General features: G+C 44.6%; 2 long non-coding RNA genes across 2 annotated transcripts in view; both read left to right on the forward strand.

Moving 5' to 3' along the window:
* Positions 1-19,124, forward strand: part of LOC309343210 — a 39,193-nt gene that overhangs the window by 14,987 nt on the left and 5,082 nt on the right. Inside the window, exon 3 of the long non-coding RNA XR_014157187.1 lies at positions 14,096-14,200. This is a non-coding gene — a long non-coding RNA (uncharacterized lncRNA). The remainder of the gene's footprint in view (positions 1-14,095; positions 14,201-19,124) is intronic.
* LOC309343148 lies at positions 14,494-18,885 on the forward strand. The gene is made up of 3 exons (XR_014157104.1): positions 14,494-14,532; positions 17,110-17,305; positions 18,741-18,885. It is a non-coding gene; the product is annotated as an uncharacterized lncRNA (long non-coding RNA).

Here is a 19,124-nt window from a genome sequence, read left to right on the forward strand (position 1 = left end):
GATCCCTGAAGGCTGGAGTGAAAGGGGAAGGGTGTGTGTGTAATGGCCTCTTCCGAAGGAACTACATCTGTGGAAAGCATTTTGGCCTTGTGACAGAAAATGATGGATATATGAATGTGAATGGCGTTAGGTTGTTTGTTTCTGTAGACAGCAGAAGATGCCCGTCAAAAGGAATTTATTCATCGACTGCATTTATTACGTTAAGTTGTGCCATAACCCAGGTTCTCTGGACAATGTACAATTAAGGACTTTAAAACTACCCAAAAGTATTTTAAAAACCATATAATTCGGTCAAATGCAACACTAACATTCAGTAAAACCAAATAACCCTAAACAGTGAATAAACATAGTGTTGGCTGCAAACATGTGACCTAGGAAGCAGTATTGATTGCATACATTCTCTGTATTTGTGTATTTCTTTATTAGATTTATGCCCCATTTCTCAACTGTCAGGTCCTCAAAGCAATTTGTTTGCTATTTAGATTTATTAGTCACCTCATAAAATAGGTGACGCACAGATATTTCAAATACAAAACAAGGGTAAAACGCAAGAAAAATGTAATCAAATCAATACACATTTTTTAAAAGCTGAAAGCCACCCGGTTGAAGCTAAAACCAGCCATTATCCATCAGAGTTTTGAGAGCAGAATCTCCTGTTCAGGGATTGTACACAGAGAGCTGTTGCTGCCTTACTGAGTGCACTTTTGATTCTTGAAAAGTAAAACTCTTACTCAGAGTAGCTCCAATGAAATGAATTAACATGACTAAGTTAATTCCATTCGTTTCAGTGCATCTCCTCTGAGTAAAACTTAGCTGAATACCACCCAGTCTTTCCACCAGTGTCTGCTCCTGTGAATGTTTTACTGTGGCAGGAATCCCCAAACTCGGCCCTCCAGATGTTTTAGGACTACAACTCCCATCATCCCTAGCTAACAGGACCAGTGGTCAGGGATAATAGGAATTGCAATCCCAAAACATCTGGAGGGCCGAGTTTGAGGATGTCTGCACTGTGGACTCAGCTACATTAGTAAAAAATAAATAAAATAATGTTTTAAACGCATTATAACACTGTGACGCTAGATGGCGCTGCGGAGTTCTGTCTCTCGGCAATATGATTTCCCATTATGAGGTTTACAATGCCTTTTCCTGAAACGTTTTTTTGGATGTGTCTAGATCCAGCCTATGTCTCATAGGTGTTAGCACTCTGTATCAGCACACTTCCCAACTGAGAATAACACTTCATGCATCTGACCAAGAGAGCACAAAACATCAGTTAATGAAACTCCTCCTGAGCTCACTCTATTCTCACAGATATTTATAAAAAATTGGCCTGATTATTTACTTCACAAAATTTATACACCACTTTATACAAAATTTATACACCTACCAAGGGGCCATATGTGCTTTGAATGTGAGATTTTAAATAACCGATGAAAATTGCCATTGAACTTAAAGGTATCTCTGATCCAACTGTATCTTGAAATTTGCTGACATTATTTCATCCACCTGTTCACATGAGAGCTTTTTTTTTTTTTTGAGGGGGGGTGGTGGGAGCAGCATGAACATTTGCAGTAGCCCCATCTGCAATGTCTTCTACATGCTAGGAGGTGCTCTCCCCAGGGAAGAAGAAGAGTTTGCATTTGATATCCCGCTTTATCACTACCTGAAGGTGTCTCAAAGTGGCTAACATTGTCCTTTCCCTTCCTCCCCCACAACAAACACTCTGTGAGGTGAGTGGGGCTGAGAGACTTCAGAGAAGTGTGACTAGCCCAAGGTCACCCAGCAGCTGCATGTGGAGGAGCGGAGACACGAACCCGGTTCGCCAGATTACGAGTCTACCGCTCTTAACCACTACACCACACTGGCTCCCGCCTGGTGCCTTCCTTACATATCTTTAGGTGCCTGGCAAAAGCCTTCCTCTTCTCCCAGGCCTTTGGCTAATTAAACAATCTATGGCCTTTTAAAATGTGGCGGTTATTGTTTTTGTTGGTTCTTATGGTATATGTTTGTGTTTTTATATTGTCCTTTTATTTTGTACTGTCCTATGATCCTCGGCTGAAGGGAAGTATAGGTGCTGTGGGTTAAACCACAGAGCCTAGGACTTGCCAATCAGAAGGTCGGCGGTTCGAATCCCCACAACAGGGTGAGCTCCCGTTGCTCGGTCCCTGCTCCTGCCAATCTAGCAGTTCGAAAGCACGTCAAAGTGCAAGTAGATAAATAGGTACTGCTTCAGCGGGAAGGTAAACGACGTTTCCGTGCGCTGCTCTGGTTCGCCAGAAGCGGCTTAGTCATGCTGACCACATGACCCAGAAGCTGTATGCTGGCTCCTTCGGCCTATAAAGCGAGATGAGCACCGCAACTCCAGAGTTGGCCACGACTGGACCTAATGGTTAGGGGTCCCTTTAGCTTTACCTATGATCCTCGGCTGAAGGGAAGTATAGAAATTTAATACTAAACAAACAAACAAACAAACAAACAAGGTTGGCTGCTATGAGAACAGGATGTTGAACTAGATGGGTCATTGGCCTGATGGGTCATTGGCTCTTCTTATGTTCTTATCCCCCCCCCCCCATGTTCTTAATCACATAACTCTGCTCAGAATGGAAACCATGTGCCATTAAGCCCAGTGTACATGTGATGCTCAACAATTATGTTGGATATTGTTATGCAGGGTGGAGTGGGTGTTCTGACTTCTGATGACTTTGGACAAACACTTGTATATCTGTATTGTTTTATGGATATTTTATTACATAATTTTGTACTTCATTTCTATTGTAAATCGCTTTGGGACTCTTTTCCCTTGTGTGAAACAATAAATGCATCTACTAAACCAACGGATCAAACAGCATTGAGCTATTTGCTTTTGTAGAAGGCAGAAATTATTTTCTAAAATCCATCGAAAGGTTTCACACACTCCCGGTGAAAAGCCTTCTGTGGCTTTATCAGGACAGCTAGGTTTGATTTTTGCCTTCTCACAAGACATTGTCCAGAAAAGCAGAAGTGCCTATTTGTGATAAGGTCAGGTTAATTGTAGAATGGGTATCTGCATCTGCTGAGCATGAATTTCTGGAATGCTGTCTTCATCTTGGAACAGCAGGGTGATGGGTATTGCCGAGTGGAGAGGCATAACACTACTTCAAAGTCAAGTCCGCCAGCCATAATAAAAGCAAGCTGCAGAAATTCAAATAAAACAGATCTGGGGAGGAAAATGATTTTGATACTAAGATCTTGTGTGATGAATTACAGATCTGCTTTAAGCAGATCGTTATGTTTTGAAATCACATGCATGGCATCCCCAGCCATAGCTGGTGCAAGGCCTATCTAATTATGGCTCCAGATGGATTGGAAAGCAAAGTTTTTTGTGCTCCTCAGGCCATGCCTTCTTCTCCCCTATAATAGCTTAGGGCATGCGCCAAGAGGTAGTCTGACAGTGCAGTTCTCGCATTTTATTCAAAGCCCAGATCCTGCAATTTTTCACAACAACCCAGACACCGAGTTGCTTTGCAGCTAAGCTCTTTGTAACACTTACCCCCATGCCAAGATAAGCTTCACTTGCTAAATTTAATTTCTGTATATCCAGGCAGCTGTTTAAAGGCAGAGCTGTTTAAACGGGGATGGGGGAAAGCAAAACTGCAACTCTATTTGGCAACCTGGATGAATTGTTCAAATAGTGCGCATGTATCCTGCTCACCTGAGCATGGATGGCAGCTGCGACTGCCTTGTGAAGGTCCTAATGGCTGGTGGGAGAAATATCCCAACTGCAGAAGTTTGAATTTGCCCGTTTGTGGAATTGACCAATCACAGGCAGGCAGAAGACTGATGTCACAGGCGGGGTGAGGCTTGGGGGAAACCCAACTGGAGTCTTCACTTGGGTCCACTCCCTGGCCTTAAATTGGGCCCATCTCTTCACCTGGCACTGCAGTCATGCCTGTTTCTGAGTGTCAACTGCAGATGGGCAACTTCAAGGCCTCTGATCAACTTTCTTACAGCTTCTTTCTTACCTTTGACCTGGACTTGGACTGAACAGCCGTTCAAATAGAGGACACCTTGAAAAAGAGGACTGTCCTCTATAAAGGAGGACATGAGGTCACCCTCCTCTGTCCTGATTTCCTCCCCCATTTTTCTGGGCTATCACAAGTCTAGTTCTCCTCCTCTGCTTAAATAAGGATTGTTTTGAGCTTTGTTGAGAATGCTGTTCCGGTTAATGTGAGGTATGGGAAAAGTAACCACAGCAAATGCTTTTGGGTCGTGCCTATTTTATCGCTGGGTCAGTGTTATACCATACAAGGGAATTATTGTTTCTGATCATAGCAATGGCACAAAGCACCCAGTGCTGATGAGGCTGAACGGGCCAGGCACAAATGGTGCTGTTCTTGTACCAGTCAAGCTGCAATATGGACAATAAAGCAGGATGATCCTGCCAGTGCTTTGCTACAGAACAGTGCTTGCTCTTGGCACAAAGTATAGACAGTTAATACTTAATCCTTGTGATCAGGCTTCCAGCACAGTAGCATTGCCATGTCTCGTAATCCTGGCAGTGGAAGCTGTGCCACAAAGCCAGTTGCTTTCTGCTGCTGCTGCTTCTGTGACACATGGGTGTGTTTGTGTCTGTTTGTAGCACATATTTGCCAACTACAGCTGCACCCTGCTCCAAACCTGGTCAACGTGAGCATGGGCAGGGATGAAGCAGGAAGTGCCATGAATGATGATCCATGAATGAGGGTTCGTCAGCTTTTTGAATGGGGATGTGGAACAGAGCCTAAAAGCACAACTTAGTAGGTTATGGGTGGAGTTATTAGAATCTGGTGGGTCACAGGAGAAGCCTAGAAGAATTTGGAGTCTTTCCAATAAAACGTGGCTCTGATGACCGAACCAGTAAAATACTGGCTGGCTGGCAACTCTGGGCAGAAAGTCTGTTTTATCCCATTTTCACACGCAGGTGTGCATTTTTATTTCATTTTTGTTTTCCAGAAGTAGAGGACAACCAGGTATGGAGATGGATAAGAGAGCTGACTTGGGAATGGAAAGTGACTTAACATTTTCACCTCTGGTTGTAAAAAGGATAAAAGATAAACCGATATAAGCCACTTCTGTCCAGCCCTGATTTCTTCTTTTATCATGACAAAATGCCTAGAATACTGCTAGCATATTGTTTCTGCATAGCTGCTACCCCTGGTTCCTGCAAAGTCCATGGGGACAAGATCCAGAGAGCAATGTAAAATACAGAAAGCTGGATCCCCTTGTTCTGATAAGTCTGGTCGTGGAAAATGTAGTAGGCAAGCCACCTTTTGGGGTTCCTTGTCCATCCTTTCAGGTCCTCATTGAGGAACTCCTCATTCATTCATTCATTCATTCATTCAAAACAAAATAAAAAAATTCCTTCCAGTAGCACCTTAAAGACCAACTCTTTAAGGTGCTACTGGAAGGAATTTTTTTATTTTGTTTTGACTATGGCAGACCAACACGGCTATCATTCATTCAATTTAGAGAATGTATATACCACACTTAACCTTTCTGGCAAAAATGTTTACAGGAATTACAGGTGGTTTACAGAAATGATAAAACCAAAATAGCATGAACAAAATAATATGAAGGAAGATAAGAACCCAATGCAATTTAAACATGCATTGTATTTTAAACGCCATCCTTTAAAACAACAAGTCAACAACTGAACAGGATTATCTTCTCAAGCATCCAATAGGCCTGGGGTAAACAGCTGAGTTTTAAAGAAGAATTTTGAAGCACCCAATGGATGGAGCTTCCTGAATAAAATTTGGATAGTTGGCACGTGTAGAGGACCACCTCTGAGCACAGCCCCGGCATCTGTGTAACTGAGGCCCCTTAGAACAGCCAAGAGTGGCGTACCTGGATGTCATATGATAGGCATGCACCTTTGGCTCTTAAAGCAGCCTGAGATCCGGCAAGTAGAACAGCTGGAGCTGATTAGGGGAGGCAGAGGGATGCTGGAGGATGTGGTGGCAGCTTCAAAGGGGGATGAGGGTGGACTGGAAAGGGGGGAGATGTGAGACAGAGGAGGCAGAGAGAAGTAAAACAGAGGGCGCTGGGGCACGGAAGGGGAAGAGGGTAACACTGAGGAAGATTGAGGTGGAGAAGAGAGACAGTGGGGGGCAGGGAATGAGGTCCCACCCTATGGAGGAGACACGGTGGCAAAGCTAGACACTTTCTCACTCAAGTCATTCCATTTATTTATATAATGAACTTATTTATAAACTTTATATATAATGAATTTATATAATGAATTTATTTATAAACTTAACTTCTGCACATAGATAAGATTTATATCTGTTGCTCTGGCCACTTTTGCCTCTGCCCCTGCCCACCCCCCATAAGGTACCATCGGACTGAAAAAGGTCCCCTGCCCGCTATGATTCATGGCCCTTTTAAAATTAGGGGTGGAAGGGATTGAAGCTGGGTGAATGCAGCCTGCCACCATATTAGAGTCTTCCATTATCAGTACAGTACACTGGAAGCTGGTTTGGTTTTTTTAGAGGTCAGGCGCTGAAAACCCCTCCAGACAGCTCCTGCTTGTTCCAAGAGGCACTGAGGGAGAAAGGAAAATATTTGGGAGCAGCAATTGCTTTTGCGTGTACAGGCGGAGTCCCCAGATCCCGAGCGGTCCCCCCCGTCATGTGGAATAATGACTCTAGACAACGTGCTATGGGATTAAATTGGCCACAACTTTATTAAATTTCAAATGTGGGTAGACCTTGGCTCAGGCATTGGGCGTTCTCCCTCCCCAGTCCCCAGCCGGGGACCTAGGGAGCATCAGGGTTATCCAGTGTGTGTGTGTGTGGGGGGATGGGCCAGCTCTGGAGAACATATGTTCAAGCAGAGATAGCCGCCCCCGTTACGCCACCGCCGCAGGGGAGAGCAACGATGACCTTTCGGCGTACGGTCAAAGCCTCCCTTCAGAAACCCCTTTAACGGGGAACCCTGGTATCGCCGTCGCAAAGAGGAAGGTGGACTAAAGGATTCCGCCCAAGGCCTGATATCGCCAAAGTTGTGACGTTTTGCTACGGGAAAGGCGAAACCTGCCAATGCAGGGAAATTCCTTTCCGGCCCTTTAACAGCGACCTTAACGTAGCAGCGCCCGCATACCTGTGAAGAAAAGTTAAGCTGCAAAACCTGTGAAGAAAAGTTAACCTGCAAAATAAGGCATTAACTGAGGGTGGGTAGGGTGGGAGAAGCTCTGGAGCCAAGTGAGGATTCCCAGGTAAGATCCTCCCTCTATTGTGTGGGCAGGTAGTCCCTCCCCTACCTGGCCTGGTCTCCTTGGCAACGCTTCCTCCAGGTGGGATTGGACAACTGACTGAGGTAGGCAGAGACCTCCAGGTATCCCACCTGAGGGAAGGCAAAGCCAAGCCTATGCTGATGGAGCCACTCCAGATCTAGGGGCTGCGCACGTCCATGCAAAGGGCGCCCCCTGTTTTAAGTGGGGAGCGGTCATTAAACACGCACATACACCACCCTGCTCATGGCCGAGATGTCTTGTGGCTGCGAAGCCGTTCTCTAGCACAAAAGGATTCTTTTGTCTAAAATGGTTATAAAAACAGCGAAAGGTCTGATTTTTGGAGCTTTTATGCTCCCCTCCTCCTCTTGTTTCCTAGAAAAGGTTTGTGGAGAACCAAAAAAGGGAATTAGTTCAGCGTTTGGGTAACACAACACACACCAGCTAGCTGCTGAGAAAGCCAGCCTAGCAAGAGATCTTAGAACAGGGCTCCCTCTGTTTATTTATCCCTTCTCCCTCAGGCAACGCATGGATTTGTTTTTTATTTCTAATCTGCACCCCCCTTCCTCCTCCTGCAAGGAATCTTGTGTGGCTGGGAGGTCTCCAGTTTCGGCTGTAGCTTCTGCCAGCAGAGGAGGCTGGCTGAAATGTTCTGATACTCAAACATCTCATTCTCAAAGAGCACACATGCTCCTTAAAAAAATAATTGCTATGCAGAGTGGTGGCAGAGAGAGAAGGGGCTGCTTTATAAATCTTAGCTTTTCGGATTTTTGGTAATAAGGATCTGGGTAGAATCAAAGGAATGCACATTCAGTGGAAGGGCCACAAATTTAAGGACAATGTTACTGAATTGTTATCCAATAAATAGCACAGGGACCCTTATCTGGATCAGAACCATCCTGTGGGAGAAAGGGAGGCGTCAGCCCTTTGGACCCACTGTGGTCCCAATCTGAATTGGGGTGTTACAGATTGGGGTGTTACTGAATTGGGGTGTGTGTGTCTGTGTGTGTGTGTGTGCCTGCAATTTTTTGGGAGGCGGATTCCACCCATGCAAGGTCTAAATATGTGAGGTTTCAGGGTATCAGTGAAGGGGTGGAATCTAGAGATCTGTCGTCTCTCTTACTTTGATCTCCACTGGCAACCTCATCAGAAGACCTTATCATACGTTATAGATCGCACTGACTAGAAGGGTATGCTAGATTCTTACTACTGGCTCATGGGTACTATGCATAATTTATGCAGATGCTCATCTATGTGAACAAGCCTTTTCTACTTCCTTGTTTAATCATTGTTCATGGGATTTTTAATGCAGATGGGTTTTTTTAATGGTTTTTAACAGTTGGATAATTACTTTTTTATTTGAGGAAGAAAGACTTCAGTACCATTAAACTCCCTGAGAATCTTCCCTCAAGATATTGCATAGCTGCCATCCAAAAATTGGAAGTTCCACTGTATCCAAAAATCAAGGTCATGGCCAGTGTGCGCAGTCGATCATAGAATCATAGAACTGTAGAGTTGGAAGGGACCACAAGGTTCATCTAGCCCAACCCCTTGCAATGCAGGAATCTGTTGCCCAGTGTGGCAGAAGAGTGGGCAAGTTGTTTGGGCAGATATCTGCTGTAAATACAGTACTGTTGTTGTGCCTTTCCTCAATACAAAGTCCAAGAGAAAAGCAAAGAATTCAGTTTTAGGAGAAGCAGATTTCTGCTGAGCCATGAAAAGATCCAGAATAAGTTAGGTTGTGCTACTGGTGCAAATAATTTCTTATAGGTCAGTGTGTGTGTGTTTGGGTGTAGATCTACTGCAAAATGTTTTCCCCTAGTCTTTGTGGTTTAGGTTGTTGTAATGATTACCAGGATAATGTAATGTGAAGTACTTTGAATATTTATTTATTTCGTAACCCGCTCTTCAGTGTTCACATACCCCCTATGTGAGGAACAATGTTAACATACAAAAAAAATAAAACTTAATATAAAATCAAACAATATCCTAACAATGTAACTACAGCAGCCAAGTATTGGTGCTGATCGCATGGGAGAAAGAAAGACATTCCAGAGTCGGAGTGCTACTACTGAGAATGTCGTCTCATGAAGTTGCCACATATCATATCTCAGTGAACTGTGGTGGTGTGAGAAAGGGATTACTGGATGACCTCAGTCACGGCAGGTGGATAAGGGAGCAGGCGATCGTTCAGGTATCTGTGTCCTGAGCTATCTACAGTGGTGTTGCCATCGTGAGGAATTGGGACTATATGACATGCTTGCATTTAATGCAACATTGCAAGCAAATGGCACAGGTTCTGCATTGCTACATCCCTAGGGGGATGCGGGTGGCGTTGTGCAAAGTCTCTTGGGCTTGCCGATCAGAAGGTCAGCAGTTTGAATCCCTGCGATGGGGTGAGCTCCCTTTGCTCTGTTCCAGCTCCTGCCAACCTAGCAGGTCAAAAGCAAGCCAAAAAGTGCTAGTAGATAAATAGGTACCGCTGCGGTGCGAATGTAAACAAGGTTTCCATGCACTCTGGTTTCTGTCACGGTGTCCCGTTGCACCAGAAAGCTGTCTGTGGACAAACGTCAGTTCCCTCAGCCTGAAAGCAAGATGAGCGCCACAACCCCATAGTCGCTTTTGACTGGACTTAACCACCCAGAGGTCCTTTGCCTTTACCTTATTTACCTATCTGAAAGACCTATTCCCTCATACGAACCTATCCAGGTTTTCCGATCACACATTTTTAGGTCTATCTTTTTAGTCATAAGGGCTAGAAAGTTATTTAAAACATAAAACAAAAAACAAAAATGGAAACTGAATTCTGCACTCAGCACCACCAACTTGTGTGTTTTTCCTCTCCACTCTGAGAGCCATCATGACATACACCCAGCCCAGGCTATAACTAGCTGTCTCCCTCTGAACTAGTGTTGCAGCTATTAGTGCATCAGCGAGACATATTTTTCCTTTAGAGTCATTCTTTCAAAGCCCTTTTATTTCCTTATTAGTAATTTGTGACTTGACTGGAATGTTTTTGGCCGCTCCTGTGTTTTGTTGCTGCTTCTGAAACAAAATCCAGATCCTGAAATATCAAATAGCGATAGGTTTGAAAATAACGGAAGGGACTTTTTCATCGTAAGCAAACTGTGCCTTTTCTGTTCACATAGCAAATATGTACTGGCTGTTCGGTGTTTGTGAAGTACAAATTGTCCCGCCTGAGCATGTGTTTTGCTTTCTTCAGCACCATCTCCGAATTCCCCACAGATCCTTTGCTGATGTTAGCAAAGCATCTCCTCCCTGCTCTGGTACAAAGCTCCTAGCCAAAAACTTTATCCTGACTTTTAAAGATGAACTCACCCATGCGCATTACTTACAAAAGAAACAGGATGGGAGCAAAAGTTTTCCTGGGGAAAGGATGTTGTTTTCTGATACCCTGAAAGCACAATTGCTTTCCAGGGGGTGTTGCTATTACGTTACTTGTTTTAGATCAATTGCCCATTTATGGCTTGTTCAAAAATGTTCTGCACGAAGGCTGAGCTGACGCAGCCTACTTAATTGTGTGTTTACTTCTGTGAGTGCCAAAATACATCTTGCATTTTTGACACTTTGGAATGTATTTGCAAAGTTGCTATTCTCTCCCCCCCCCCCCCGTTTTGTCTTTGCCTTCATAGTTATTATTGCCTGTTGTTAGTAGAGGGGTAGCTCGGGTTACAGACGGTTCAGGTTACATAGGCTTCAGGTTACAGACTCCGCTAACCCAGAAATAGTACCTCGGGTTAAGACCTTTGCTTCAGGGTGAGAACAGAAATCGTGCTCCGGTGGCGCGGCAGCAGCAGGAGGCCCTATTAGCTAAAGTGGTGCTTCAGGTTAAGAACAGTTTCAGGTTAAGAACGGATCTCTGGAACGAATTAAGTACTTAACCTGAGGTACCACTGTATTTACAACCCATTTTTTTCTGGGCTACATCCTCACAAAGCACCATAAATAAAGGAAAGGATACAAAGATGCAGTATATATACAATATACATATTCAGTGCTCTTTTTTTCCTTAAAAAATGTTTAGGGGTGCTCTCATTTTGACTCAAGAAAATCACAATTTTATAGTTAAAATTGGGAAAAATAAATACAGTAAATGGACAAAAGTAAAAAGATTCACAAAATATTTGGGGGTACACGTCCCCCTGCATCCCCCCAGAAAAAATCACTGTACATATTTGTGTGTGTGTGTGTGTGTGTGTGTGTGTGCATTACTGCAATAAAGTTGCTCTGAATCGCAAAAAGTTATTTGCATGTTCAGACCTTTAAACCCCCCTCCCTTAAATAAATCCAGACAAGACTCAAATCTTGGTTTGGTTTTTGGCACAATTTAGGCCACAACTTTATTGATTACAGCAAGTGAGTGGTTGCATAGTGTCAGGGAACTGCCATTGGAGCCCAGGGCGGTGGCGAGGCTCCCAGACGCTGGGGAGGGAACCAGCAGGGGGAGAACTTCCGCTGAGGAAGTAGAGGAGGGGGAAGCGTCGGAGGGAAGGCTCAGAGACGCTTCCAGCGAGGGCAGCGGAGAGAGTTCAGGACCTCCCATTGGGACGCCCACTCTGCGCAGAAAGCTGTCGCGCAGGGAAGCTAGGTGGAGACTCTTGGTTAAGGAGCTTTTATGTTGGAAGAAATTCAGGAACTGCCCACTGACGGATTCTGCCAGCGATTAAGACGGCCACTAAGTAAGGGCTGTCCGGGCAGGGAAAGTTTTAGCCAACTACTCAGCTTGGAGCGGTGTGGCGCTTACGCACAAGCAACCCCTTATCCCATTACACATAGGCTCTGGTTCGACTAGCTCCCTGCACTGTAGCAGGTAGCGCTGATCCAGGGCACCAACAGAGGTCAGCCTAGGGTGAACACCTGGATAGGTGGAAAGCTGGGAACAGGCTATCTCCGCCACCCAAATGCCCCCCTGGACTCAGGCACAGACACAACCCCCTCTCAGGGGTTGACCAAACCACTGAGTCCCTGAATTCCTTGAATGGAATACCCTCCACATAGGGATGGCAAGAGCGTTCTCCCATCCCTATCACCTGAACCAGAGCCTATCCGCAACCTTACAAGTTGTGACAATTTGCTACACGGCAGGCAAAACCCAAATGGCACCAGCCAATCAGCCAAGTGGGGAAATTCCTGCCGTGCCCCTGTCCCAACGAGAGACAACACACAACGGCATAACAAGGTCAAGCGCACAGCCCTAAAAGTAGGGAGAGGTGGGCGGGTGTTCCGAATGTACGGGCTGAAAGAGGAAGCTCTGGGTCATGTGCATAGGTATATATAGGTCCCTTGATCCGTTTAGGCTGCGTCCCATTGGCCTGATCAAACCCTGCATCAAGGGACCTACCAATCGGGTGTTGTGGCTATCCAATCGTACCCACCCACAATACAGGGTTTGGTTGCCAAGTCTCACTGCAACACGTGCCCTCTTTAAGGGAGGACCTGATTTACACTCTTGGGAAAAAGCAACACTGAAGAGGTAGGTTTTACAGGTTCACTTGAAGGCTGGTCCTGTAAGAGCTAACTGAAAACCAGTCAGAAGGCAAATGGCAGAACTGGGCACTCTGGTGAATTTCAAGTGCTGCAAATATTTATTTCCGCTCTAAACAGGAGGCAGCTTAGTAGGAGAGGCGGGGGCTGATATTGCTTGTGTCTGTTGCCTCAGACAGGATGGCTATGCTAAGTTGAAGAGAAAAGCTCAGATCCTATGAAAAGTTCTACATATGAGCAACCTCAGACAAGCAACCATGAGCACTCACACTTTACATTGTGGGTGCCCTTTGAGGGCTTGTGCATGGTGCTACAGTTCCCAGGGAGCATACTGGCAAACAGGGGCTGGCTTGCCTCTCAGTGTTAATTTTTGGAGGTTCATTCCCAGCCTCAGCAATCAAGTTTCTTGCTGGGAGGTGGGGCCAGCCCCATTTATAAATAGGGGGTGGAGCCGACAATAGCCAGGCAGTCAGCTCTGGAGATTCGCCCTCCCTACCCTCCCTTTGTTTAATGTTTCTTGTTTGCAGGTTAACTTTTTCTTCCTGTATAGTGGGCGCTGCTACGGTCTTTGACTGGTTGGTTGCTGTTGAAGGACCAGGAAGAAATTTTCCTGCAGTAGCAGGTTTTGTCTTCCCTATAGCAATTCGTCACAACTTTGGCGGTTATGGCCTTGGGTGGAATCCTTTAGTCTTTTCTTCCCTATATGGGGGGTGTGTGTGACACCCCCCTGTGGCGGTGATTCCAGGGTCCCCCTCTTAAAGGGGTTACATAAATAGGTGTCACTGGCTATAGACTGAAAAGATGTCAGTGAACTACTCTGCGTACGGGGATATGGGCTTGGCTGCCTGCTACACTTATGTCTTTCAGAGCACCCCCATATCCCATTTACCCTGATGAGCCCCAGTTCCCCCCAGCTGGGGGGCTGGGAGGGATACACGCCCAAGGCGTAAGCCAAGGTCTTCCTACATTCAGAAGTTTAAGAAAGTTGTGGCCTAATTTTAATTCCATATAACATTGTCAGAGTCTTTATACCTTCCTTATGATCCCTGGGGGCTGGGGCTGTCGCCACCTGGTCACGCAATATTGAATCCCTGGTGAAGAGAAAGCATAATAAACACAAAGCAAAGGGGTGGAAAACTTCAGCCTTGAAGGCCAAATGTGGCCACTCAGGTCTAACAGGCTGTGCTTTGCTTTCTCTTTGAATGATAAGTGCCTTTTGCTTGCCCAGATAGAGGGCAGAGAGGTGTGTCAATGTATGTAGAAACAAGACAGGTAGAATTTACATATGTTGCTTGAATCCTGAAGCATTCAATATCCTTTGCACCGCCCCTCATTTTGCAGCAATAAGGAGATGCCTGCTCCGAGGCTGGAGAACATCTGCTCAGTGACAGCGGCTACACTTCTTGGGCTGCTCTTACCTGTAGAGCTAAGAGAAGGTCGAGCAAGGTAAGCCGCACGTTTTCTAGTCGTGTTAAAACCTCAGCAATCTTCATCACACGTTCAGTGAAAAGAGCAGGCCTGTCTTCTAACTAGCTGCAGGGCAAAGGCAGGAAAGGAAGCAGTGAGACACTTCTGAAATGAAAAGCAGTTAACTGGAGCAGTCGTGTTGTTGATGGTTTGGCTAGTGGTCCACATGTCTGTAACAATCTGTACTTCCTGCCCTGAGCTTCCTTGCAGGCTGACTTAACCTTTCCCAGCCGTGCGTCACACATTTTCGGAGACTTGGGCAGGAGGAGAAAAACAGCTCACTCAAGAGTTGGTCATGGAGAACTGCTTAGGTATGTGTTGTGTAATAAATGTGTCTTGAAACACACATATAGCAGTAGTTCTCCCTCGCAGAATTCCTACTTTGTTTTTCTTGGTTCTTTGTACAGGGAATATATATTTTGTTCTATTTTTACCAAATGATTCAGACTAAAAGGACTTTAGGCTACAGCAGCTTATGCCAGATGTTTGGTTCAGGTGCTTGTAGGGTACAAAAGCCCTAGGAATCAGGCAGCAATTCTTTCAACTCATCACCTCAGGGATACCTGAGGGAGACAAGGATTTTCCCAAACCTAACCCTGGTCCTACCAGGCCCTGTACAAGGTGTGGTGGACCAGCAAATGCCCCTGCCCTCATTTTTCACCAGATGTTAAGAGCGGGGTTTTAGGGTGGGTGGGATCAGAGCAAGCAAGCAATGCAAGGGGAGGGAGCAAGTTTTGTTTTGGAAATGTTCTATGTGATTTAAAAAAACTTTCTGATGAGATCGTTGTAAGCTACCCTGGGACCTTATGGTAAAGGGCAAGTCAGAAATCTTCCAACTAAATGCATAACTAGGCAGGTGAATAAATGGGTGGGGGAAGAGGGCAGGAGAAGGGGACAGAGTGGGCCAATTGGTAGGAAGGGCTGAGCAGGATGGGGAGGTGAGTGAGTGATTAGGGACAGAGGGAGAGCCACGGAGATGGAGAGGAGAGTGGGGCAGTTGTGGGGAGGAGTGAGCAGGGCGACCAAACAAGGTGCAGAGAGAGTGGGCAAACTGATAGATACATCTGGAGGAGAGTCAGCAAGAAAGTCAGATGGGCAGAGGCTGCCACTGATTCTGTGCTCCCCTCCAATCTGCCTTCTGATCCATGAGGCTCACTTTGCCTCGTGACAGAGCTGGCCCTGCAAGAGAACAAATGGCTCGGCAGCTTGTGATGGCCAAATGCAAGCAATTCATTGCAGACATGGAAACTTACACTCCACACTGTGGATAGAGTGCATGCAGCTGAAAGTGTGTTTAAAAATAGCTAACAACCTACTTAGGTATTCTGTTGGAGGGAAATAGCAAGCTTCTCTATTTATTAAGTGTTTTCTGGTGGGTGTTGTTGTTGTTTAGTCATTTAGTCGTGTCCGACTCTTTGTGACTCCATGGACCAGAGCACGCCAGGCACTCCTGTCTTGCACCGCCTCCCGTACCTTGGTCAAACTCATGTTGGTAGCTTTGAGAACACTGCCCAACCATCTCGTCCTCTGTCGTCCCCTTCTCCTTGTGCCCTCCATCTTTCCCAACTTCAGGGTCTTTTCCAGGGAGTCTTCTCTTCTCATGAGGTGGCCAAAGTACTGGAGCCTCAGCTTCAGGATCTGTCCTTCCAGTGAGCACTCAGGGTTGATTTCCTTAAGAATGGAGAGGTTTGGTCTTCTTGCAGTCCATGAGACTCTCAAGAGTCTCCTCCAGCACCATAATTCAAAAGCATCAATTCTTCGGCAATTAGCCTTCTTTATGGGTAGGAATGGATGAATCTGTCAATTTTGGTCCTCCCCTCCCCCCATCTTATCTTCAGTTCACAACATTTCTCCCAGTTTACACTTTTATTGTATGCAATTTGCCTAATATACACATTTCTGCAAACATTTTTGTATGTCATTTTTAATAATACACACATTTTTATGCACTTCTTTTGGTTGGAAAACTGCACGACAAAATTCAAGGAAGTGCAAATTTCGGAAGATAGCTATGTGCCGGTTTGCATATTGTTTCAGGAAGTGCAAATGAAGTAAGTCAGCCTTATATTGCAAACCAAACCAAACTACTTACTCATCCCTAGTCCTCCCACAACACTAGTAAAGATACATACATATATGTATGTATTCATTTTTACATTTACTCACCATATCAATTATTGCAGTCACTTTAAAATCAAAGAGAAATTACTTGTTTGGAATACTGCTGCAAAGCAGTTCTTAAGTGTTTAGCTCTTTCAGCAACCCAGAAATTAAAATATAGCTTCTCAGTTTGTATTGATACGTATCCATTGATATGTTTTATGTTAGGCAATTGTCCAAGCTCAGTTGGTTAGAGCATGGTGCTGATAACGTCAAAGTTGAAGGTTTAATCCCCATATAGGACAGCTGAATATTCCTGCCTTGCAGGGGGCTGGACTAGATGATCCTCAGGGTCCCTTCCAACTCTACAATTCTCTGATTCATTGAAGTGGATTTTAAACAAATGAAAGCAAAACCTGTTTCTGGCCATTTCAGTTTATGTCGAGATGACGTCTCTTTGCTCTGCTGCCGTTCTCCTTGCAAATCTAATCCAGCTTCCTTTTAAAGGGAATCATTTCGTCCTTCTCCCAGTTCCATCCCTTGTTTATTGTAGACTATTATATTTCATGGTTCTGTATTGGAGAGTTGGCACGCTCTAATTCATGTAATGCTTCCGCCCATTTGCTTTTATGCCATAATGGAAGAAAAAGATTCTTGTTCCTCGCCTCATCTTTGAAGGTGGAAATCCCGTGTGCGGTTACCTAGAAACAAATCCCATTTGACATACTAGTAATTACTTCCAAGTAAGTGTATACAAGGCATTGCACCATACATTGCTTTCTTTTCAGCAGTTGAAGAGTATAAGTCCATTGCCTCCAGTCCTCTCCAGAGTGAACCCCCTTTGGGTGCAGAGCAGAATCACAGACTGGAGAAGAGAAGAGAAGAGAAGAGGAGAGGAGAGGAGAAGAGAAGAGAAGAGAAGAGAAGAGAAGAGAAGAGAAGAGAAGAGAAGAGAAGAGAAGAGGACTCTGTTATGCACGCCAAGTGAAAATGCAAGAACAAAAAGGTTCTCCCTGCCCTCCCTGTCGTGAGTTGAGCCTTCTTGAAACCTTCCTCAGAAGATATTGATGCAGAGTTCTACAGTATTAGTGTTGTGTCCATATTTTGCCTAAAGGGAAATTTTGTTTTCTATTACTTTTTGAAGATGGCCCATGAATCCAACAAATGAAGACAAAAACTGCATTTGACACAAGAGGGGTTATCAGCTTGTTAAAAAGGAAGGAAATGGGTTACCATTCACGTATTTTTGAATAATTCTAGTAAAGTTTGACATTTGCTAGTCTCTATAGCATCTACATAGATCCCGTGAGCCAACCCAGCGCTTGATTCTACACCTTGACATGACACATTCCCACATCCTAGGAATCTGAGGGGAGTTTCCAGTATTTAGATAAAGCAGCTCTAGTTGCCACTATCAAATTAGAAAGTAAGACTTTTTTCCACTAGAAACTTGATCTTTTAATTCCTAGGTTCCCAAAATGCTTTGTTCTCATAAAACAATAGCATGAGGTATATATTTTTTTTCAATTTCCCAAGTCTACCAGCTATAGAGAACGTCACTGTTAATTTTTGCAAATTTCAGCAGAGATTGGAGATCTAATGGTTTATTCTTGGCACTTGGGCTGGTGTTTGATTCCACTGCACTATCGCAGGCATAGGCAACCTTGGCCCTCCAGATGTTTTGGGACTACAACTCCCATGATACCTAGCTAATAGGATGAGTGGTCAGGGATGATGGGAATTGTAGTCTCAAAACATCTGGAGGGCTGAGGTTGCCTATGCCTGCACTATTGTCTTAAATAACTTTTAAAGTAGTGAAAAAGCTGCAGTATATGTGTTTATCTTTTTCTCAAGGTGAAACCATTCTCCCATCAGTCTGGTGACTGGGTTGCCCACCTGTTCACATAACCTGCATTTTCTTACTCTAGATATAGTAGGACCTGATATATTAGTGCTAACATCCTCTTAGGGACTGAGATCAGGAGGTGTTCAAAGCAGGCCTCTGTCATCATTAAATTTGTATCTTATCTGCCCCTACAAAATGTGGTGATTATGCAATTTTTCTTTATCTATTTATTTCAAAAGGTTGACCTCACATTTCTTGACAAAGTTGCTCATATGGTTTTAGGGCTGGATGAACCTGTCAAGTTTAGTTTCTGTAAATTTCCTTCTCTCCCCCCATCTTAAGTTCAATTCTCACAATTTCCAGATCTGTTTGAATCATACCCATTTTGTAGGCTTTTTGTGTGCATCCTTCCCCTAAAATGCACATTTGTGTATTGCAAAATTGAGAAGAGTGCATTATCTGATCCATAGCTGCATCCCAATCTGCATATATATTTAGCACTGGGGGAGTTAGGTTGGTTTGCTTTAAAATGTAGACCAAACAAATTTCTCCTCCAACTCTCTGTTTGTCCAGTTGGGAGTTTGATGCTGTGGAAAAAATGGCTGAGTGAAACTGACAATTGGATCTGGGACTAGAGTTGCCGCTGCATTTTGCCTGCAGTGAAATTTTAAGGTGAAGCTGTGGAATTAAAAGGGAAAGAGCTGTGGAATTGCACAGGAAAGGGGAAGAAAAGGATTAATGAAATGGCTCAGAGGAATCCCCCTCATCCTTAGCTCTTGTAATGTTATCAGGAAGTGCTACCACTATAATGCCTCTTGTTTACTTATGTTGCAACTTGTTCCTGCATGATGTACGGATGTTAACTTCTCAACCTCCGTTCTTGCCAAGAAAGTGTCACTGGAAGCAGTTAGCATTAGCACAGCTAGCCACTCAACAAGCGTTCTTCTCTACTATAAA

The sequence above is a fragment of the Podarcis erhardii genome (assembly GCF_964252035.2).
Source record: "Podarcis erhardii genome assembly, chromosome: 5".
NCBI classification, from domain to species: Eukaryota; Metazoa; Chordata; class Lepidosauria; order Squamata; family Lacertidae; genus Podarcis; species Podarcis erhardii.